This window comes from Anser anser (assembly GCF_964211835.1).
Source record: "Anser anser genome assembly, chromosome: 1".
Lineage (NCBI taxonomy): Eukaryota > Metazoa > Chordata > Aves > Anseriformes > Anatidae > Anser > Anser anser.
The window spans coordinates 34,646,821-34,671,840 of record NC_139720.1 but is presented as its reverse complement, the minus strand read 5'-3'; the positions used below and the strand labels follow the sequence as shown (position 1 = coordinate 34,671,840).

General features: G+C 38.8%; 1 long non-coding RNA gene across 6 annotated transcripts in view; it reads left to right on the top strand.

Annotated features, from left to right (window-relative positions):
- LOC310885951 overlaps window positions 1-24,198 on the top strand; it is a 37,014-nt gene extending 12,816 nt beyond the window's left edge. For 4 of the 6 annotated variants that reach the window (XR_014575039.1, XR_014575040.1, XR_014575041.1 and 1 more), the window contains 2 exons: window positions 6,891-6,930; window positions 8,195-24,198. This is a non-coding gene — a long non-coding RNA (uncharacterized lncRNA). The other 2 variants (XR_014575038.1, XR_014575043.1) reach the window with 2 other exon arrangements.
- The last annotated feature ends 822 nt before the right edge of the window (window positions 24,199-25,020 follow it).

The window sequence follows — 25,020 nt, the reverse complement described above, 5'->3', positions numbered from 1 at the left end:
AATATGTATGTGAAACTAGCAAAGGCTTAATTTGGGTCAATGGAGAAATCCATCAGAATGATTAATTAGTCACTTTAGCACACAATTGTTTGTTGTGAGGACAACATGTTCCCCTTTTCCACTTTGTTATGATCACCCTTTCCTCTCTACCCCCTACTCTGTTCTGTCTAGCTTTCAGATCAAACAATTGAATAAAATACACAGCTGCTGGCAGTTTTCATACTTCATTTGTCAGCTGAAGCCAAAAAGTGATTAGCCAGTAGCCTTTTCAAATTAAGCTTGACTTTGAATTCTGAATTTCTGGCAAACTGTTGACTGCAGCTCTGATGAACATTGGGTAATGCTTTGGAAACACAAAAGTTGTGTGAGTGAAAAGGAAGAAATGTTGGTCTTTTTTTTATGTGGCTCAGGGCCACTTCCAAAACCTTCTTTCCCAATCCTATTTTAACTCTTCTGTGGACAAAACTTACTCAGGAACCTGTGGTAAGAAATGTCTGCATGTCACCATAGTCCTCTGTAAATTATTTTCTTTCCAGCCTACCCTACACATGCCAGCTGAAAAGGAAGAAGCACCCTGCAGATTCCATTATTAAATTTATACTTTGCAAGATTATGCATGGGAAAGGGACCATAATATATTTTCCATTTGGGCTTCAATCTATAGCCCAAATGTGATAAACAGTTTGTCTAATACTTGTCAGGTGTTTCCTCTTCCATCATTTTCATTAACAATTTCATACTGAGCAGGGAAAAAAGAGAACTCAAAATCCCAAGGAACACATCCAGAACATACTGCGGGATGGTGGCAGTTTCATGTTTTATGGATGTATAAAATAAAATATCACCATCCAGTATAACATAATGCATTAACATTTGCCACTAGGATATTAACATCTAGTTCATTGTAATCTTTTTCTATTTGGGATTAAAAACACAGAATATTGCTTATGCCACCAAGCTCAATTTAAAGAGCATGCTGTATATGAGCCAGCTGATACTTCAATATTTCCTCTGCTTACTCTTGAAGGCAATGTCTCAGATTCTGTACTAAGCTGTCTGTCTGGAAATACTTCTGCTGTGGACCTCAGTGCCTCAAATACTGATACACTGGAATCAGTGTACCAGTCCTGGCTGGGTGGTCCTGTGTCTGCAGCAAGAATGTGTGCATGTGCCAGAGAGGCGGTACGGAAAAGGAAAGGATGTCAAGATCATCAGCTAGTGTGGCTGGAGCATACCAGCCTGTGCAGTCAGTGGGATTTGTGTGGTGAGTATCACACCAGGTGTGTTTGATACCTCTGCCTCAACAACCGGAGTATCAGACCAGAAGGCAGAGGGACTGTGTAGAGCTGGATAAATCTTTATTCCTGTTTATCTGAAATGAGGCACCTTAAATTTCTGCTACAACCGTATGCCCACCCAGGTGACTGTACACAAATGGGTAGGCACTCTGGTCTGAAAAGCTGTATAAAATATAGCTGACTTCTATCTTCTGGGGCTCAATTTAAATATCTACCCTGGGCACTACCTTGCCTGTCCCCTTTCAGAGCACCCACAAAACAGGGCATGAACAAACTCTCTTTCTGTTGAAACTGTATCTTATTGTTGGAGCTGATCCTGCTTCTTCCCATACAGTGGAATAAAGGAATTCTGCATGTTTTCCCTTACGCATGAGATGTGCAGAATGGCTGGGGTCATGTTCCCCAACACAGAAACTTTCCATGAAGGAGGTGAGGGACAAGAGCAGTTAGCAGTGCATACGCAGCCCTGAGCTACTTGTCCAGGGCTTGCACCAGCATGCCTTTTTTATGTGATGAGGGAGCAGGCACAAGGCAGGGACTAAAGCCTGTCTGCCTTTCAGAGTATCAGTGAATAGGTGTTCTCTCTCCCTCTGCATTTACCAGAAGGGTGGGACCCCTTCCCACGTGGCTATGAAAGCAAGCCCTGTGCTTCTATACTGCCTGAGACAGAGATGCCTTCTCACACAGATGAAGAATGCAGTGTTGCTTAGCACAGGCACAGCCTTAGTGCCTATGGAGTGCAGCGTGTCTTCTGCACACATGTGCATACGTGTGTGTTGGCACAGTGTTTTCCACTGCTGCCCATCCTTTAATTTGCAATGTAGAAGAAAGAGGATAGTGGGCATACATACATCATACATATGACACATAAGGAGTTACTCAGCCATCTCTTACATCATTTGTTTCTGTTGTGTTCACAAAATGAAATTGGGTGTATGTGATACATTCAGTAAAGCTGAACTCTGTCAGATCTGGAGAGACACCCTTTTCCCAAACTACTCCTAGAAGGGAAAAAAAAAACTTTTAAATAGTTGATGAAATGGTACAAAATAGGCTGTAATTGTTTTTAAATTTCTTTTTAAAATTGCCCTGCAATATACCTTCAGCTTGAGTCCATAATTTGAAGTCATAACACTGTGTGTTCATAATACTGTTAAACAAAGCTTTATTCTTTACTGGGTGCATTCTCAGAACAAAGATATTTTACTTACAGACACGTATATGTATGTGACATAAACGTATATGTATGTGACATAAACAGGGCCCTTCTGGGAATGGAGAGGGCATGCTGGGAAGGGAAGAAATTATAACTGAAATATTTTAATTCTATGAAAACTTTAAACAATCTCATACTTCCTTCATTCCTGCAGCATGGTATATTATGGAAAGGAGAGGGAATATAGAGAAGGGGCATTTGGGCTTTGGTTCAGTATTCTCATTTTCTATGTATACACTTTATAAATTTTAACCAATCTGTATTAACCACATAGATCAATTTCAGACTGCCATTTGAAGGGTATTAAAATAATCAAACTCCATTAGATTAAAATCAAGTTCCTTAGAGTGATGTATTTATACAATACTTAAATTTGTACTTTTTTGGTGTGTACAAGCTCCCTGAAGATTGCCATCTGTAAGGCTGTAAAACTATTTGCCATTCAACCAAATTAGACACTTGAGAAGCTTTACACTACAAAAAGAAATATTTTTTATTTCTGTAAAAGTCATATTGTATTAATAGCAATAACATACAAATAGGGGTGTATTTAGCACCAAGGGCTAACAGTTGGAAAAAGCCATGCTAGCAGTATCCTTTCAGTACCTTCTAAATGTTTTACTCTCACTATTTATTTATATTTTAATTTCTCTCAAGACAAAGAGTCCAAAACCTCTCCATACAGGTCTTACTCTGGGATATATAACCACTGGATCTTTCCTTTTTTTTTCTGCTATTTCTCTTTTGACTTCACTCATCTATATGACTGTGTTGGTTTTACCTTGCTAGGCAGCTGAACTTCACCACAACTGCTCTCTCACTCCTGCTCCTTCTCTTCCAAGTACTTATTATCTACCAGCACAGCTCAGAATTACAAATGATTTCACATCTTGGTAGATGTCTGTGCTCTGGTTTGGAGACTCTTCTTGTTTCAGTCACCTGATTCCATAAAGGAATGTAAGCATATCTTTTATTTCTATAAATTAAGATCCGAATGTTAAGCTTATTAATTTTAATGGTTCTTCAAGCAACAAGAAAATAAAATGTTGTCTCCTTTTTCCCCTGTTTTTAGTAGGAAGCATGTGAATACTGTTACCTATACTTCTTTAGCCCCTTTACTTTTACAGAAAGACTTGTTCATAGGTAACAGCTCCAGAAGTCTGCTGTGATAACTGCAAGGGTGACAGAGAATCTACTTGACAGAAAATGAGTGTGGCTTGTGAGTGCTGAAGGCCTCCTGCATATTGGGCTGCGATAGCAAATTCATAGCCAGCAGGTTGAAGGAACTGGTTGTTTCTCTCTACCCGGCACTTACGGTGCTGCAACTGAAATATTGTGTTAAGGTTCACCTCTCCATGCAAGAGAGATCAACCAAGTGTCAAGAACCTGTCACAGAGGCACCAAAATGATGAGGGGGGTGAAGTACATGTTATATGAAGAAGGGATGAGGAAGCTGGGTTTGTTCAGCCTGGAAAAAAGAAAGCTGATCTGATTTCAGTCTTCAATCACCAGAAGGATTTTATGGAGACGAGATGGACTTTTCAAATTAGTACACAGTGAAAGGACAAGCTGCAGTGGTCACAAGCTGAAGGAGGGGAAATTCAAACTAGCTATAAATTCACTGTGGGTGTGGCCAAGCACTGGACTAGGTGCCTGGGGAAGCAGTGGAATATCTAGCCTTGGAGAAACTCAAAACTTGACTGGGCAGGACCCAGAGAACTCTTTCCTGACTTTGAAGTTAGCCCTGCTTTGACTAGAGATCTGAATGAGATGACCTCTTTTGGTCATTTCCAGTCTGAATTACTCAGTCATTCAAAGCACCCTGATGCTTGGCATAGATAAGGAAACCTCTATAGAGAAAAGGAGGAAACAAAGCACTAATATATGCAAATAAGGAAGGAAAGAAGCTTCTTGCAATTTGGCAATACTCAACTTTGTTCCTGTCCTTCATTAAGCATACCCAACAGATATCAGTCCACTTACTTACCTGTATCTTGACCCCTGCTGATGGAGACCTGTGCTCATGTGGTTTTATCATTGCATAAATAAGCTCTTCAGCAGAGGATAAGAACAATCTCTCTCACCAAACCAGGATGAGAATTCACTATAAGTCCTTGAAATTTGAGCTCAACAGGTTATAATTATCTCCCAAGAAGATGGTTTATACAAAAGAATTTCCCTTTTCATTTAGTGGGGGTAAGGACAGATCTTTTCTCCCGTCTTCTGCCAAGAACTTACATTTAGTCTTTCATTGAACTTTTCTCTTTTTTTCTTTGATATCTGATTTGCTTTTATTTTCCACGAGGCATTTTATTTTACTTTTAATTGATACATCCAAAAACATGTGAGGTTAGTGACGCTTTCAATTATCCTGGCTGAACTTATTATTATTTAATATAATATAAAGATCAGAAGCTCAGGAATACTTTATTTCCTTTTAATTATCTCTGATCCTCCTGTTCCTTTATCAGTTTGAATCAGTTTTATCAATTTCATACTAGCAATGAACAAAGCAACAGTACATCTTAGAGATGAATGTAATTATTAAAAAAATGTAATATTAATATTTTTACCCACTAAATCCTATTGCAACCTATTGAAGCCCTATCCTAACTAGTATTTAGTATAACCAACAAGGAGCTCTACATTTTATTTCATTTTAAAACCTTTAGCTATTTACATATAGCTATGGATATAGCCTAGGGTCCTAAAAATTTAAGAGCTATTTTACCTCTGAAAGAGGTAAACATTTAAAAAATCATTACAAAAATATATCTTTGTTTGATTCTTTCCTATTTAGTCTTTACCCAGACTTTGTCTACACTCATTTGTAATGCTTTTTAGAGTGTGAATTGTTATAAATTATTCTCTCTTAGATTTATACATCATTTTCACTCTCCAGAGATCCCAGAGTAGGTGCTGCCTGGGTAGCAATGCCTACAGCAGCCTTTCTGAGAGGGGATAGGACTGTGCTGGCTGAGAACTTCCCTGCAGTCAATATCAATCAACAATAACAAGGTTGGCACCAAGCAACTGAGTAAGTGCATGAACAGACCTCACAGGTTTTATCACCAAAGAACTCATATTTTCTTCAGGGAGTGGTATAAGATGCACATCTGTGTTGAAGTTTGTGCGATTTTAAAAAGCACTGAGAAAACCAGAGTTTTGAAACTCAGTGAGGTGCCTCAGGTACAATAGCAATTCAGCGTGGCAGACTGTTGTTCCATTTTTGGATGCAGCGTGTTTGCTAATAGATACCTGACTGATTTAAAAACAAAGTAAACCAAAACAAAATGCTTCATTTGACTTGCTTCTTTGGGGAGTTAAATTTCACATAGATATGTAGATAGGTTAATTGTGGCAGGACTTGCTGATTCAATTGGAATTACATAAGACTTGGGAAAAGAAACAAATTGAAATCAACAGGGAGTCTTCCATATGATCCTTCTCGTACTAGCCTGTCCTGTTTCCAGACTGTGAGAGGGAAAAATGGACTTTGACTGGATGCTATTTAAATACTAGAGCAGGCAGAGAAAAATATTCTGATCCCAGAACCTACAACATTCTTGTGCTTCCCGATTTCTAAATATGGTCATCTATGCTAATTACAAGACTTTTTTTCTTTCCAAATCATCCACATTGCATTATGTCTCCTACATGCTGTTGCTTGGCAGCTAGATACTTGGTAAGAGTACAGGATATGAGAAAGCAGGAATATTTTCCTCTTGGCAGTCATGAATGAACCTTTCCTAGGACGCATGCTTTCTTTCAAAGACTTCTAAACCCTTCTCTGGGGAAGTAGGATACAGTTGATAGTATAGAATTTGTTTCTAGAAATAAAAAAAAAAATGCCATTGTATGCTGAATGGGTTTGTGTGCATGAATATGTTGTTATTACTTGGGGAGCTGAGAGAAGGAGGAGGAAATGTTAAAAATAACAAAAACACAGTTACAGTTATCAACCACCCAGATACCCAAAGGAATGCAAATCTTGCCCTATTCTGACTAAGAAGAATTGATGTAAAAATACTGATCTCAGCAAATATGGTTGTTATGCTCTCATTAAAGTCAGTTCTTCAGTCTGAGACATAATATTACTTATGCTCAAAATTAGGACTGTATAATGACTGCAACAGTCAAACCTTTGTATATCATCATCACCTTGCAGTACATACAATATAGGTTTGCAAGCTCTGAGACAGGAATTAATTTGTGGTGGTTGTTTTATCTTGCTGGTTTACGTAAATTAATTAACAGTGATAATCACAGAATTTTTTGAGACAGCTGTTCTTATACTTAAAATTCTGCAGGCAGAAGCTGAAATGTTTACAAATATAATCCTAGAACCAGTAATTATGTAAATTTTATGTTTTCAGAATGACAATCCACCTGCAAGATACCTGGTCACCAATGGAGGTACGTTGCTTCTTAAGCAATAACAACAAAAAAATTCTACATACATTTTTCTTGTGTTTTAGAGATTTGTCTCATGACTTCAAATGTTGCAAAACAAGATGGCATGCTGTGACACAGCATGGGAGAAAAGAAAATAATGCATCAGCAGTGAGAAATAAAACAGTTCTGCAACTTGTTATCAGGATAAAGATAGTGAACATTTGGTGGGAATATATTGCACTGATCTTCTTCAATTGCTTCAGGACTTCCACAAGAACATTTATTATTATTATTTTCTTTGCCAATCCTTTTCACATCCATGAGTAAAGGAGCTCTATATTATTATATCAAGCATATTGCAGAATAAATTCCCTAGCAAAACTGTAGAAATTAGAGATAAAAAGTCCAATATAATGAGTAATTTCTGCTGATGCAGTGATCAGACATGATTTCTTCTGTGTTATTCTGCTGCATTTTATCCAGTTTAATTTTAAACTGTTATCAAAAATGGACTACATATATTATCCTTTTCTAAGTAAAGAACCAGAGAGATCATCTTAAGGACAATTTCCTATTTTTTTTTCCCTTTGAATTTGCCTCGAATGTGTAATTTCTTTATTTTGAATCAAGTCTTTTAATTAAGAAATACATTTATAATTGTATATTATAAAATACATTTAAAATTGAAATGGAAAAGGGAAAAGGAAAGAAAAAAAGGAAAGGGAAAGGGAGAACAAGAAAGAAAAAGAAAAAAAATAAAAAAAGAAAAAAAGAAAAAGGAAAAAGAAAAAGAAAAAGAAAAAGAAAGAAAAAAGAAAAAGAAAAAGAAAGAAAAAAGAAAAAGAAAAAGAAAAAGAAAAAGAAAAAGAAAAAGGAAAAAAATACAAAAAAGAAGAAAAAGAAGAAAGAATTTTTAGCTATGATACATCAGGGATGTAAAACAGAAGAGCTCTGAAGTTTCCTTTGCTATAAACAAATGTGTGCATTTAAACTAATTTAAGTACACTTAAGCAGCATTTCATTAACAAACAAGTAAAATCATGGAATTCTAAAAACATTTCTTTATGACAAACTCAGGGAAAAAAATAAGTCATCTACTGTGTTTGCAATAAAAAAGACTAACCTGTATAAAGAAATGCATTGTGCAGCAACCATGGGAAAATGAGAGCAAAATGATATAAAAATCACAAATTAACATATTTTAAGAGCTAACAACAACAATAATACATTTAAAATATATATAATGAAATTGTTTGTTAAATTAAAACTTGTGCTTTTTGTCCAGGGGTTTACAAAGAGAGAACACAGAAAGAACATAAAAGACGATGTCAAGTTTCTAAGACGTGCATCTTGAAGTGGATTTTCAGGACCTGTAAGTGCCATTCTGCCACCTGACTGAGTCATTGACCCAAAATATTCACTGATTTCTCTGGAAAATACTTATCCTGATACATACAAAATTCTACAATTTCTGAAGGAGATAGCATAGCTCCAGATGACAGACACAGAAAACACTGGTTTTCATGAAAATTTGCTAAGTGCTAAAAGACATCAAGATGTAGAAGAAGTCACTGGAATTCAAGGTCATTTACAAGACGGTGGAAATGCTTGTGCTCTCTCGGTCCATTTCCCCCTGTATTTCTGTGAAAAGATGTGGCCAAAATCTGAGTTTCTTATCCGTTGGGCTGATGATAATACTAAAAAATATTAAGCTATACCTAAAAATAAAGAAAAGTTTTGGTATTTTTTGAGCAAAACCCAAGACAAATGAGGGGAGTCCCTGTCAATGTGCATCCTGCTCCTGGTTCTATGTGTCACCCTGAAGAAGTTTCAAACTGTTTCAGAACATGTAATTACTGTCTGTAAGTCAGAAAGTCTCAGTTGGTATTCTACTCATTTCTTCATTCATAATGAATCACAATTAGAAAAAATAATAGCTCAGTTATACTGAGTAGAATGTAAGCCAGAGATTCCCATATATCACTAGAAGAGCAAACTAATATATCAGTCCTGACAGTTTCCTTGCATTTCAAATGGAAAAAAAAAAAAAAAGTTTATGATCATTTTATCATTTTGTCTTCTTTCAACAGATTGTATCATTACTTAATGACGAAACTTCTTGAGTAATTTTAGTGGATATATTTTCCAGTGAGTCTGCATTTGTTTCAATGTAATAATTTATTTGATTAGGTTTTTTGTGAATGTTATGTATGTTATTAGAAACTATCTTGCAAACCATCTGTTTAAACAGACCTCAACCCAAGATTTATCACTAATCTATTCACAGGAGTTTCAGGTAATTCTTCTGCTATTGGTCTCTGAAGTCATATGACAGTGTTGATCTACCTTGATTTTTTCTTTATTTGCATAATTGCATAAGGGAAATCCATTTCCTTTTGAAACAAATATAATGTAGATCTCAATTTAAGTTTCATCAAATGTATTTTCTTCATCAAATAAATTACCACTATAGTCCTGAAATGTACTTTTCATAGACATTCATATTATAAGATTTAGTTAGAAAATTATTAAGAAACTTACAAACAATGTGGGATCGTAGTATGACTAGGAAATAATAATTATAAAACAAACAAATGAACACTTATTTCTTACTGCTATTACACACTTTCAGTGAGGTTTTGTTTACATACCTTCCAAAAGAATATCCCTACTTTGGAAATAATCAGAATTTCTTAGTTTGACAAAACAAAAGTTCTTACCACTCATGAGATTTACATGGATGATTCAAATGGGCTGTTTTAAAGTCATTTCATCAGAGGTCCTTATTCCTCCATTGTTCTTCTCAGAGGTGAATGCTCTTTCCTGTAGGTCACTATAAAACTTGTTGGTGTTACCTGTTCCTAATGTTATTGTGCTGTTGCAATATTGCTGAATGTGACCCTTACACTTCCCACAGACAGTCAAAGAACTGGAGATGGGCAAATCAAAGCTTTATAAAATAATAAAGGCAGGCAGCATCAAATAAACAGTCTGTCTCCGCAGCAGAGGGGCAGTTTATTTTAGTGGTTTTCAAAGATGAAAGCAAGTTTCAGTGACAGACTGTCCATGTAATATCAGGAGGTTGAAAGTAACAGAAACCCAGAGATTACCCTGCTCTAAAGATATTTCAAATACAAGGAACCAGTGAGTGCAAATGTTATTCTGCCAGAAGGTAAGGGAAAAAAAAAGTAGTAACGGAATGTAGGGAGTCATACAAACTCAAAACAGGCATATCATATGGCTATTGTGAGTTGGTGGGGTTTTTTTGTTGTTGTTTTGTTTTTTTTCCAGCCCAATGACCAGTAAAATGTGTGTGAAAAGATTCAGCGTCTTTCCCTGTCTTCTCCTGTAATAGACCTCACTTCAGTTACACAGGAAAGAACAGAAAAAAAAATCAGACTACTCTTTTTTAATTTGAGAATAAAGTACCAGCAAAATAAAAAGGTTCCAGTCTAGCCAAGTCCATCTCACATTACAGCTTTTAAATTATTATTTTAACATTCTAAAGCCTTTATAAATCTTCCACATGTGTACAGCTGTCTTGCTAAGCCTCAAGTTCAATTATTGCAGTAGAGACTGTGGTTTAGTGCAGGATGTATGTAGTGTTGTGTACTAAATACAGGTCCTCCACTTAGGTTATTATACATGCATAGTATATTGAATGTATATTTTGACAGCACAAAAAATTCCTAGGAGTTTTATTCCTTGCAAGATTATCTGCTAAGAGTAATAACAACTATATAGTTGTACACAGTGGGTTATATATATGGCTATGTGCTACTAAAGTTTTCCAAGTGCAGCTGGAACATAAAAAGGGCAGAAGTGGAGTTAGAAGTTGGTTCCTATTATTATGGGTTTGGATGGTTAATATAGAGTTGAGCACACTGTAAATCCACCTCAATTTCCTGTCTACCTAATTCAAGAATGACCTAAAAATCTCTGATTGCTATAAATACCAATGAAGGAAATCACTATTTAGAGAATAAAGAGGGAAAATACATATTAAAAAATGCAGAAATATCTAATATAGGCCAAATATATGAAACTGTCTCCTGATCTTGATGATCTTTTAGAATGTTCTTTGGGGTTTTGTTTGTTTCTGTTTGTTTGGTTTGGTTTGTTGTTGTTGTTTTTCTGAGGAAAGTGGTAAGGACTTTTGGTGTGGAATTTTTAAAATGTAAAATTATGGCATAGGCAACAGGATGGAGTGAACCCTCAGAAAGTTTGCAGATGACACCAAGATGAGTGGTGCAGTTGATAAACCAGAAGGAAGGGATGCCATCCAAAGGGACTTGGACAAGCTTGAGAATTGGACCCACATTAACCTAATGAGGTTCAACAAGTCCAACTGTAAGGTGCTGCACCTGGGTTGGGGCAATACCAGACGTGAGCACAGACTGGGAGAACTCACTGAGAATAGCCCTGCAGAGAAGGACTTGGGAGTTCTGGTGGACCAAAAGCTTGACATAAGCAAGCAGTGCATGCTTGCAGCTCAGAAGGCCAACTGCATCCTGGGCTGCATCGACAGAGGAGTGACCAGCATGTTGAGGGAGGTGACTGTGCCCCTCTATTATGTCCTTGGACCCACTTGGAGTACTGTGTCCAGGTCTAGGTTCTCCAGCACAAGAATAATGTTGATCTGTTAGAACAGGTCCAGAGGAGAGCCACAAAGATGATCAGAGGGCTGGAGCACCTCTCCTTTGAAGAAAGGCTGAGAGAGGTGGGGCTGTTCAGCCTGAAGAAGAAAAGGCTCAAGGGTGACCTTATTGCAGCTTTGCAATACTTAAAGGGGGCTTATAAAAAAAATGGAGAACAACTTTTTGGTTGGGCAGATAATGACAGGACAATGGGGAATGGTTTTTAACTAAAAGAGGGGAGATTTAGATTAGAGGTTTGGAGGAAATTCTTCACTCAGAGGGTAGTGAGACACTGGAACAACTTGCCCAGAGAAATTGTTGATGCCCCATTCCTGGAAGTGTTCAAAGCCAGGTTGGATGGGGCCCTTGGCAACCTGGTCCAGTGGGAGGTGTCCCTGCCTATTGCATGGGGGTTGGAGCTAGGTGATTTTTAAGGTCCTTTCCAACCTAAACCATTCTACGATTCTACGAATGCTAGTGACAGTGAGCCAAGAACACTTTCTGGCTTGCGGTTATGTGACACGTAACATGTTTTAAAGATCCCAGCAGGCTACTAGCATGGCTGCTTATTGGCCGTGCTGATGGGCAGAGGAGTTCCTCTTGCAAATATAGCCATCTGCTTCAGAGTGCAGTAAACCTGTTGACACCAGTTATGGATCCAAAGCTCTGTTAAGCAACTATTTATATCATGGTACTGACAGACCCCAGGGAGATACATTACAGCCACCTTCCTTGGGTATTATCTGTAAGAAGGGAGTATGAACAAATAATTTTTGTTCGTTAATATTTTATAACATTGGATGCATATATAGCATTATGTTTATGTATAATTTATATTTAATTGTGTATAAATACATATTATACATACATTATATAATAACAAATATTGATCAATATAATAATTTATGCATAGTTATAATATTCTATGTTGTCTATATATTTATATTTAGTTTTTATGTAGAGAAGTATGTTTTAATCTTTCTTTTATCTTGACAACATCTGTTCTTGGAGATGAAAGCTATATCATTTCTTACTAAGCTGACCCCCAGCAGTGTCAAAAGCCTCACCTTCTAACAACAAATTTGTTGTTTTGATAACAGAGATAATTAAACCCAAAAGAAAACAGGAACTTGCCTTCCATGTCATCTCTGCCTCCATGGAATTATCTTCATGTTTTGAATAACACCTATGGGTAAACCTAAAAAGGAACACTGAACTCTTAATATTCTGATTTTGTTGATGAATTAGCTAAATCTCCAGCTATTTATAGGACACTGGGAAAAGATATTCTTTCTTGCCAATATTCCCCTAGGGTCTTTCAATAGCATTCACATAGAAACAAAAAAATTACCCTTTGCTATAGCAACTCATGTCAGATGTAGACAATGTGTAGCTGAATTTTTAGCCACACATTTTTGACCTTTTGTGACCAGTGACAAGGCTGAAAAAGAACATAGAGATGTAGATAAGAGATCTAATGAATATTTAAATATCCAACTTCCTCAGAGAAAAGATATTTTCAAATGTAAAAAAAAAAAATTTTTTTTTTTTTTTTAAGAAAACTTCTCTGTTACAAAATAGTAACTCAAATGATAGGGCATTCTACAGCTTCCCATACCCCAAATCTGTTTCCTTTCTTTTATCTCCAGGCCAATATTATTTTACTGGCATAATTGGCAGAAGGGACAAACCAAATCTGTCTTGTTTAAGCTACAAGAATGAGCACACACACGAAATCATTTTTGAGCACCTTTTTTAAACATTCTTTAAAAATTCTAGGTAGTCTCGCTGGAATTTGCTTAACAGAAACCCCTACACTTAGGTAGCACAGACAGATCAAATGATAACTGTTGGAGAATGATGAGGGAGTGGTGGAAATTATCTGCAGGTGTCCATCTCTACCAATCACTGTTAATTTCTGCAAAATCTTCTGAATTGTGAAATTTCTGTTTTGTATTGGAATTAACACAAAGATCTCACATTTTTACAAGGTGAGACTGACTTCCTTTCCTGATTACCTGAATTATTTGTTGCCACAGATAAAGCATTATGTGTGAAACAGGCCCTGAATACAGTAGCTGTTACTTCTATCGTTTTCTCAGTTGGTGACAATTGTATTACTGATCTTTAGATACTATTGAAGAATTTAGAGAATGAAAAAAAAATAGTGGCAAAAAATACACTCAGACCCATTTATTTTTTTCTCATTCACAGTGCAGGATGTTGTCATAGACATGTTTTTCCATGTATTGTCTTTTTATCATAGAATCATAGAACAACTTGTGTTGGAAGGAACCTTAAAAATCACCTAGTACCAAGCCCCCTGCCGTGGGCAAGGACACTTCCCACTAAACCCGGTTGCTCAAAACCCATCCAATCTGGCCTTAAACAGTTCCAGGAATGGGGGACCCACAGCTTCTCTGGGCATCCTGTTCCAGTGCCTCACCACCCTCACAGTAAAGAATTTCTTCCTTATATCTAATCTAAATCTACCCTCTTTTAGTTTAGAACCACTCTCCCTTGTCCTATCACTGCACTCCCTGATAAAGAGTCCCTCCTCATCTTTTCTGCAGACCCTCTTTAAGTACTGGAAGGCCTCTTCAGAGTCTTCTCTTCCCCAGGCTGTACATTCCCAATTCCCTTAGCCTTTCTTCATAGGAGAGGTGCTTCAGCCCTCTGATCATCCTTGTGACACTCCTCTGGACTTACTCGACCAGGACCATGTCCTTCTTAAATTGGGAGCCCCAGAGCTGAATGCAGTGCTCTAGGTGGGGCCTCATGAGAGCAGAGCAGAGAGAGAGAGAATCATCTCCTTCGACCTGCTGGCCATGCATCTTTTGATATAGCCTAATATACAGCTGGTTTTCATAGACAAGGTAGAACTGGTGGAATGATCTGGGGAGGAAGGCACTGATAAATGCACTCAGGTTTAGGGAATGGTTCCTTCCAAGAGATGGAAGACCTTATCACTACCCAGTCACAGTGAGACCATTCAGAACTTAAATACCATAAAGATAAAAGCATATATTTGCTTAGCTGAAATAGGCTAAAGAGCAAACAAGACATCGAAATACATAGGCATCCCAAAACCAAACAAACAAATCTGTTTCAATTAGTATTTAGATTAAGTATAATTTTTAATTCTACCTTTTGTGGCTCAGATCTTAAGCCAGAGTATAGCTCTTAGCTGAGTATCTTGACTGCCACAAGGTCATAATCTCATATGAAACACTAGCATCTTTTTTTTTAATTTTTTTCTTATCTGTATGCCATAGGCCTCTCTTTGGGATTTGCTGAAATCTCAGATTACACATAATCAGATCTAACTGGTGTCTGTGAAAAAAAAAAAAAAAAATTCACGGCTTTCCTCTTTTCTCTGACCCCAGGCTATGGGTTTCTGTCTTTCCCTCACATTGGATTTAATATTTGTGCAGTTACAAGATGGGCTGGCTCAACTAGCTGGTCTCATCGAAACATTGATTTATTTGTTCAAGATACCTCCAAACTCAAAAGTTCATCAAAACTGCAGACTCTACATCTGACCAAAGCAGCAGGTAAAACTGTACCTGGGGTGGGGACGATATTTGATGATTACTTAAAACATAACATGAAGCTGCACCCTTACTCTTTAAGTTGATCAGAAAAGAATGTTGACTTGCTTGATACTCAGGCTGCAGCTTGGAAAATACCTTCATATCTGGTCATAGCCCTGTTAAGCCTCTAGATACCTAGCTGAGCTAAAGTACAGGCTTATTGATCCCTAAAAAAAAAAAAAAATAGCAATACTTTTTCTCTTATTCTCCACTCCTCCAGCTGTCCCGCATTCCCATTGTATGCTCCCAAGGCTTGCCTGAGCTCCTGCAAAGCATTCACCAGACCCTTTTGTAAGGCAGTTCATCTCACAAGGTCGCCAAGCTTAACCTGTAAAAAATGGCTTTTCCTTTGCATTGCTGAGTTGAGTTGCATCAGAGAAGAGTCTTAAGAGCATCAAAGGCTTCACTGAAATGAAGCAGAGAGAGAATTCACAGAAGCAGATGCTGCTTTATCTGAAAGTTGTTGGGCATTGACTTCTCATCACTAGTTACTGCCTTCTGGTGTTTGAACCACAAGTGGTGCTTTAAAACAACATAACAGAAACAGCTAAGCAAACTGCCTCATGGTTTCTGAAACATTTGTCATGTTGACCAAAATGGCTCTTGAAATTCAACCTCAGTTCACATATGGTTTCATCTGCCCCTGGGGCTGTATTTTGGGGCTAAGAAAAAAAAGAGTGCTTTCTGTAAGAAATTGAGAATTTGCTTTCCTCTTCTCCCAGAGCTCCACAGTGTGTCGTCAATACAATTTGGGCAAAAAATTTCTCTAGAAGTGAATCTAGTGAACCTAGACATGAAGTCTGTGACACATTAAATGCAGGATTCCCAGCAAGACAGCAGACACCCTCTGCATCTGAAAGGCTTTGTGCTTTGATAGCTCAAGAGGATAGAATTATTATTGCCCTTGTCTGGTAATTTTATCATGGATTATCTTGATTTTCTTTTGCATACATTGTAATGTCATCTAGTTTAATTCTACTTAAAAGGACTGACTACATAAATGCCAGATGTGGAAACAAAAAGGCAATATGAGTTCAATAGATTGCACTTGTCTAAATTCAGTAGTGGATCTGGGAATCTAGGAGTTGGCTGGTGTACAACATAAAGCACAGAGCACAGGGTAAGGGGATAAGAAAGTCAACTAAAGTGCATAGAATGTGCAAAACAGCTTCTTTGTCTTCTAAAGAATCGTGTCTGATTTGACTTATATAAATGGAAAACATCGCTGGATATCTAACTGTCTGTAAAACCTTGCAGGTGGCTGAAATGTTTTTTTCTCACTGAAGAAAGTTGCATTCTAAATTTAAAGACAAATGCTTTGCTTGGTAGAAAGATTTAACACTTTGGCAGCTCTTTAGCTTTTCAGAGTCCTGCAAAAACATTAGCACAAGAGTGTTGACTCCTGCAAAGCAGGCAAATATTATTGTCCTCCTTTTATACATGGGCAACTTGTGAGACAGAGGCTGCGGCTTGCCCAGGCCCAAGACCACACAGCAAGCTGGTGGAAGAGCCAGCACTAGCATTCAAGCATTCCTGGATCCCAGCCTAGCGCACAATCCACTAGACAGCCTGTCTGCAGCACTTTGCTATTGCTGCATGAAGCTACCCAGTTTTTGCCTCATGAATATCTGACTGTGAAAAATTATGCTTTTTGCAAGTATTTATGGGATTGCTCCAGGGCAAAGCTTCACTACTGCTGCCGGAAAATACAGATTACTCCAGCAGAAATGTGGGGGGAGGGAGAGAAACATTCTGGAACAAAATTGTAAACCAACTGTCTTAGTACCCAATCTCAAGCAAAAAAATACAAAATAAAAGTTCCAGTCAAAACTGCCTTTCAGATTTACTGACTCAAGAAAAAAACAGTGAGGAGGTTATTTTATTTTCAGTACTTGTAAGGACAGATTTTCCTGTTTCCCTCTGAAATAATGAATTCACATGGTCCTGACTCACACAAAAGTTCAGTTAAGGAAACTGAGGTACTAACTAATTGCTTGTAATTGAGGAAAAACTTTGTGGGTGCCTTTAGAAAATGCAGCTTCAGCCTGAGGAATGGGGACACACTGGGCCTCAATGTGGGGGGGAAGGAACTGTATAGCTGCTTTATGGCAACATAGTCGTGTGACTAAAAAACACCTATACATGTGCTGTTGGTACTGCAAGAAAAACATTTGGACTTCCTTATTTTGCCCAGTAAATTCGTATCTGTGTTTTGCAGACATGCTAATGGCATAGAGACATTACAAAAGAATTAAGAAACACATTGGTAGGGAAAGTTTGGCAAAGGTAATTTTTGATATTCGAGTTTGGCTAGCATGAGGGAGCGCTTCCATGAGGGAGCACTGCTGGAGCTTCAGGTATGGGGCAGGTTCTCCCTCAATGCTGGTGGGCTATCCAGGACCCTTTAACAGCTGTGTTGAGGCATGATTTTTGCATCAGCTCCAGAGGCAATGCTATTTTATGAATACTTAATATTGATTCTACTGTTACCTTTCAGTTTTATAATATTGGTTTGCTATCATCTGTTCCTGGCTGAGCCGGAGAAACTAATGTTAGGTATCATGCTGAATCCTGTATCTGATAAATGCGCAACTTTAATGCAACTCGTGAATCCAGTTTTGAACTGTTGCTTGGTGTGGTCCTAGTCTTACAGGCATTTACTGCCAGGGCCAGCCTAGAAAAAGGGGAATATGTGGGAAGGCAGTCTGGGACTTGGGGAGGAGAGGATATGCCTCATCCAGGGTGAAGAAAAGCACACTTCTTTGCTGAGCTCAGGAGAAAAGGAACCTTGCATGCAGCCTTTAACTCTATTTTTGCAGTGTTTCCATGGACAGATGTAGAGGAATAACATTCCTTCCAACTCTCCTTCAAAAAGTTTTCATAAACAGAGCTTCATTATGTTGGCATCCTACCTTCAGATGATACAGATAGCACTGTATAGCCTGCAGTGTGATATTAAACACCTAGATAAAAATTCCTGTCTCTGTAACACACTGTAAACTCTGCTGAACTCACTTTTTTTTTTTTTCCTGCTTTCCTTTCTCATTTCTGTTGCATCTTATTTTCTAACAGACTGCATTGGATCCTAGTCTATGCCATGCCTACATATTCACAATGAAATTACATACATCCAGGGCCTTGGCATGTGACTACCCATCTGTTTAATCGTTAGCATGCTCCCTTGAACAATGTTAATCTCTGAGCACTGTCCTAGCCTCTTCCAGTCACAGTCTGGCGGATCACACAGGTCAGGCTGCTCTCCAAAAGGCAGCAAGGAGGGGAGTGGGGAGAAGTTTAACTGTAGGAATGCCAGCCATGCCACTCACACCTGGAGACATACATCAGGCTTTGGCTATTTTTGTTTATTAATATAGAAGTAATATGTGTAACTAACACTTGTCCCACATTCTTTGTCTTCTCACCGATCTCAAAAAAGAAAAACAGACCTTAGTAAAGGCTTTGTTTCAGTATTGTGGTTTTTTTTTTGTTTGGTTTGTTGTTTTTTATTTATTTATTTTTGTGTGTGAGAGAATGTGTTTGTGTACAGGGATATTTGGGATTTTTATTGTTTTGTTTTAATATGAAGCATTTAATGTTGATACGCTTTTATAAGTTAGAGGAATCAAGGATTTAGTGGATTTAGGCCTTACAGAGTAGAAGGGAATGCAGCCTATGATGGTCTCAAGTCCCTGAAGGAGTTCATTTCAAAGCTTTGGGCCAACCCTGAGAAAGCTACCGTTCCTGCACAACTTAGCATTATGCTTTGGTACAGAGATCCCCTGTGTTTGAGCAGTGAAGATGTCGTACCTTGCTCATTGTCCTTGAGCAATAAAGATGTTGTTGAAGATGATGTAATCTTCTCAGAGGGTTACAAAGTTCTTTAAATAACTTGTGTCAAGGACACGAAGCACTTTGAGGCTAAAGGCTGAAACACTGTACTCTCAAGAAATGACTGATCTTTTCATTTCATATCTAAAATTGTGCTCTAAGGAGTATTAGTCAAATACTACATTAACTCTGTCGATATGGAGTCAGAGAAAGAACAGGAAGTTTTCTAAAATGAATAGAAATTGATTTAAAATATCACGTGTGGGAACAATGATTTCTTCAGAAATGAAGAGAGGCAGGGATGAACCATGAAAAAACTGGTGGTTGACAGTCTGATATAATGAGGGAGTGAGGCACTGAGCAACTGTGTTTGTCGTGGTCATATAGATGTGTTGTTCTGGAAGCAGTAGACAATGTCCATGCACTTGTATGCTGTCTGGTTACCAATAAAAGAAATAAATGTGTAAGTATTATAGACTTAAAGGCTCCTCCCTTTGAGTGAAGTCAGTGATTTAGATAATTAAAAAATAATTCAATGTCTCTGAGCCAGCATACCCCTGTTCTCTGATGGGTTGTGAATATTTTATTTTTAGGCATTTCCAATTGATATGAATAGTGGTGAGATAAAGAAAGAAAACTCAAATCATCCATTGCTCCTTTTCCAGTGTAGCCATGTTTTGGACAATTGGGAGCTCATATCGTATGTATGAATCCTATCTGAAAGCACTTTGATGGAAAAAGTTAGATTTCACCAAATGCCACATTCAGACAAAGGTCTCTGACTATTTATCTGGTAAAGGGGCAATGGCATTTGCTGGCATAAACAACACTTAGAAGCATGTAAGAAAGTAATTTTTTGAAAAGCCATATACACGCTTCTGACTTTTCAGAAAGGTTAAAACTTTATGAGATTCAGAATCAAAAACTGATGTGACCTACATAAAAGAATCACTCTGATTTCTTAATTAAACCAAGCTGTATCTGCACACTTGGTTAACAGCCGCCAAAGAAATCATGCAATAAATCTTCTGACTGTCCTCCAAGAATGTGGAAAGGAAGGCAGTGATGAAGAGGACAGTGGTGAGGAAGAAGATGGGAATGTTACATCTTATCCTCTTTAACGTCCCCTTGTAGAGGGTCTGAGGCTTCCAGCACACAAGCCAAACAACTGAAATGATCACATCTGTAGCACTAGGCTGGGGGAAGAGTCCAAATGTTTTAACAGCTGCTTTTTTTTTTTTTTCCTTTACCTAGTTTGCTTCAGGATCCAATTTCTTTCTGAAGGGGTGGGCTCAGTGCCTGCCAGGAGCCCAGCAGGGAATGTTTACTCTGAGACACAGAGATTTTTCCCTCTCTTCTCAAGTGATTTTTTTTTTTTTTTAAAGACGGAGGGTAAGAAATTCTCTCAAGAAAGGGTCTCATAAAACAAACACACCTTATGAAAATGTGTTAATTTGAAAGTTCTTTTTCTGTTTTATGGAAAAGGTATGTGAAAAACAAATTGAGGAAAGCCACATCACACGTTAATGCTGCATTGCTGTCTTCTGTGTCTGCTGCAAAAGGCTTGTCATTTACAGTGTCTCAGGCAAGGACATTAACTACCCTGTGGATTTCCTGCAATTTCTGCTTTTGCTTGCTCTCCATCAGAGCAGCTGTATCACTGCCAGCCTCTAGCAGAGCCAGACAAAGCTGCTCTGAACTGTGATTTGCACCAGTACAACTTACACCAGTTCCATGCAGATTTCTGTTATTAGAACTAGTTTACTCAATACACACCAGATGTAGCTGCACTTATGGTAAATTTACTGAATGGATAAACTCTCCCATGCCAGACAGTCTAACATACTGAGTGTGGTTCATCAGAGATAATAAGCAATGCCAAAGAGCCTGACAATGTTTCTATTTTCTTCTCCTGATCCCATAAACAGAGTTTCACTCTTATATTTGAGAGATTTCAAGGCAGTGGATATACACATAACACAGAGGGAACAAATATGTTCAAGTCATTCATGATAAATGAACAGGGTGACAAGAGCAATATCCTTCATTCCTTCCCCAGCTTCTGCACATGCCCACTGTTCACAGACACATGGGAGAACAAAAAAGTTTTTAAAGACTGTTGTGGTTTAACCCGGCAGGCAGCTAAGCACCACACAGCCATTTGCTCATTCTCCCCCTACTCACAGCGGGATGGGGGATAGGATTGGAAACAAAAGTAAAAACTCATGGGTTGAGATAAAGACAGTTTAATAGGACAGAAAGGGGAGGGAAAATGATAATAATGATAAAAGAATATACAAAGCAAGTGATGCACAATGCAGTTGCTCACCACCCACTGACTGATGCCAAGCCTGACCCTGACAGAGGCCTCCCCACCCCAGCCAACCACCCAATTTTACTGTTCAGCTTGACATCACATGGTATGGAATGATGACTTTGGCCAGTTTGGGTCAGCTGTCCTGTGTCTCCTTCCAGTTGGCAGGGCAGCATGAGAAGCTGAAAAGTCCTTGGCTGTGTGCAACAACTAAAACATCATTGTGTTATCAACATTATTAAATCCAAAAGATGGTACCATACCACCTACTAGGAAAAAAACTTACTCTATCCCAGCTGAAACCAGAACAACATCCATCCCTTAATTCCATGCCATCTGTGTCTTGCTCAGGTCCCGCACTTTCCAATATATCCCAAATAATCACCACCTTTCCTGTCCTTTAATACATACACATACGCAGATATAATTCTCTTAGTCTATGGACCATCCCTCTCAAATGTCCAAAGAGTTCATTTAGTCCATGTCTTTGGACTCCAGTTGTCATAACTGTCTTTCAGGGCAGAAGAGATTGTGTGTGCTGTTGGATTGTTGCATATTGAAGCCAGTTCTGATTCCATTTTGTTTGGTTCCATCAAAATTCATTCATCATTAATCTGGATGATTCTTACTGTGATACCATTGATATGGCATGTAGAAACCATAGTAGTGGTGACATACAGCATTACATAGCAATTAACATCATACAATTCAAATCATTGGTTATTCTCACCCAACACCAAATCCCCTTGAGGTATACATAGGACTTCCCCATCCTTCCCCATTATCCACCAAGTGCATCCTGGTCCTGGAGCAAATCCACAGATGGATTTGCCTTTGTCTGAGGTAGAGATAGCCCAGACTGTCTTCCCCAGAATATTTTTTTAATTATTATTATTATGTGCACTACAGGGACTTTATCACCTTCTACAGTACATAAAAGTTTTGAATGGGCAGGCCTGGCTCGGTTGACAGATCCCTTAGTGTACTTACATTGTATCCCAATGTTTGAATGTCCCAGCACCCATTTCCTTCAGTGTAGTCTTTAACAGGCCATTGTATTGCTTGATCTTCCTGGAGACTGATGCATGATAAGGGATGTGATATGCCCACTCAATACCATGTTCTTTGGCCCAAGTGTCTATAAGGTTGTTTCGGAAATGAGTCTCATTGTCTGACTCAATTCATTCTGAGTGCCATGTCACCATAGGATTTGCTTTTCAAGGCCCAGGATAGTGTTCCAGGTGGTGATATGGGGCCCAGGATATGTTTCCAGCCATCCAGTGGTTGCTTCCACCATTGCAAGTACATGGCATTTGCTGTTGCAGGTTTGAGGGAGTGTGATGTAATCAGTCTGCCAGCTTTCTGGCTTGCTTGATTGCAGCACATGCTTCACAATCGTAAATAACCTGTGCTATAATGTCCATGGTCAGGTCCACCCCTCGATCATGAGTCCATCTGTATGTTGCATCTCTGCCTTGATGGCCTGAAGTGTCATGGGCCCATCGAGCTACAAATAATTCACCCTTATGTTGCCAGTCCAGGTCCACCTGAGCCACTTCAATCATAGAAGCCTGATCCACTTGCTGGTTGTTTTGACATTATTCAGTGGCCCAATTATTGGGCATGTGAGCATCTACATGGTGTACTTTTACAACCAGGTTCTCTACCTGGGCAGAAATATCTTGCCACAGTGCAGCAGCCCAGATGGGTTTGCCTCTGCACTACCAGTTGCTCTGCTCGCATTGCTGTAACCACCCCCACAGGGCATTTGCCATCATCCATGAATCAGTACAGAGATCAAGCACTGGCCACTTTTCTCATTCAGCAATACCTCAAACAAGCTGGATGGCCTTCACTTCTACAAATTGTCTCAGTTCACCTCCTTTGCCAGTTTCTGCAACTTGTCATGTAGGAGTCCATACCACAGCCTTCTACCTCCAATGTTTTCGCAAAATATAACAGGACCCATCAGTGAACAGGGCATATTGCTTCTCACTTTCTGGTACCCTGTAAAATAGGGCCTCTTCAGCATGTATCACCTCCTCCTCTGGTGTCACCTCCTCTGATGCTATGTGAAAATCTTTGCCTTCTCACCAGTCCATGGTCACTTCCAAGATTCCTGGGCAACTGGGGTTTCTTATTCGAGCCCATTGCATAATGAGTGCGACTCACTTACTCCACGTCGCATCAGTCGCATGATGTGTAACAGGGACCCTCCCTTTGAACAAACATCCAGGCCAGCACTGGCAGTCAGGGTGCCAGGAGGAGCTGTGCTTCAGTACCAGCCACTTCTGAAGCAGCTCAAACCCCTTCATATGCTGCCAATATCTCCTTTTTACTTGGAATACAGTGGGTCTTGAATTCTCTGTGTCCCTGACTCCAAAACCTTAGGGGTGGACTTCAAGTCTCCCCTGCTGCTTTCAGCCAGACACTCCAGGTAGGGCCATTCTCCCCAGCTGCAGTGTGGAGCACATTTTTTACATCTTGTCCTGCCCAAACTGTCTACTGTGAAGAAATTAACTGTACCCCAGCTTAAGCCAGGACAAGCTGAAAAATAAGGTTATCAGCCTAATACAGTTACCCGAGACAGTATGTTGGGATAAAACAAACAGAAACAAACAAAAACCAAACCAACAAGAAAACCTGTCTGACAGTAAGATGTATTGGTCTGGTGATGATTCGAGTGTAATTTTGTCTTGTTGTTTTGAGAGAGTAGAGCTACATGTTCATGTGTGGTCCCAGTAATCAGGGTGTGGTCAGATTTTTGAGCTCTGGGAAGGGGTTTTTGGAACAGTCCTGCTAATTTCTTTAAGCAGACAGTGTTTCATCCCACAAGAAATATTATGAACTCATGGTATTTATGGCTCTCAGTGTCTGCCAGTCCTCATTGGAGTCATCAGTACAGAACAATTATGTTTGCAGCGCCCAACTTCTCAGTGATGAAGTCAGATCTTTTCCTGGCTTATTGAATGGTAGGTCTCTGATGAACATGTGGTGTTTTTTTTTTTTTCTTGTTATTGAGGGGTTTTGTTTGTTTGTTTTTGTTTTTGTTTTCCCCATTTGTTGCCAGTATGGAGTATGGATAGAAACCTCCTTACTTTTATTTCCTGGTGGCACTTCAAGTCTAAATTATCTTTAGAAACTGTGTTTTGGTTTAGCCATCTGCTTACAGAGACCCATTTGCTTGACTTCTACTGAATGGAATTTGGGAAATGGCAATCTAAGTAAGCTTGTGATTTGCTTCTTGGAGATTACTACCAAAAGGGAAGAGGGAACAAAAGGGACACCAATTATTTGACAACTGCGCTAACTTCCTCACTTCCACATGCTATACAGAGTATCAGCTTTGATCTAAAAACCTCTCAGATGTTGCCAACCAGGACTTGAGAAGTGTTCATTCACCCTGTGAACTGAAGCAACTCAGCATAGCAGACTCTAATCACCTGTGGTGTTAGCCTAACCTTCACTTCCCTCTGTGTTCTGTAACTGACCCAGTTTGCTGCCGTGTAGGCTGAGGTTCTGGTCAGAGTAGCCAGACTTAAATTCAAGCTGCTGACATGAAGGGCAGACTTGTCCCTATTGCTATCTCCGCTCACCCTTTCTTGCCCTTCCTCTTGTATCTGTAATCGTGACTGGGAAGCTATGTAACTATTAAACCAACTCTTATCTGAAAAATGAGTCTAACAAATCCTAGCATGTGCATATAGAGGAAAGGGGGCTGCCTTTCTGGATGTTAACA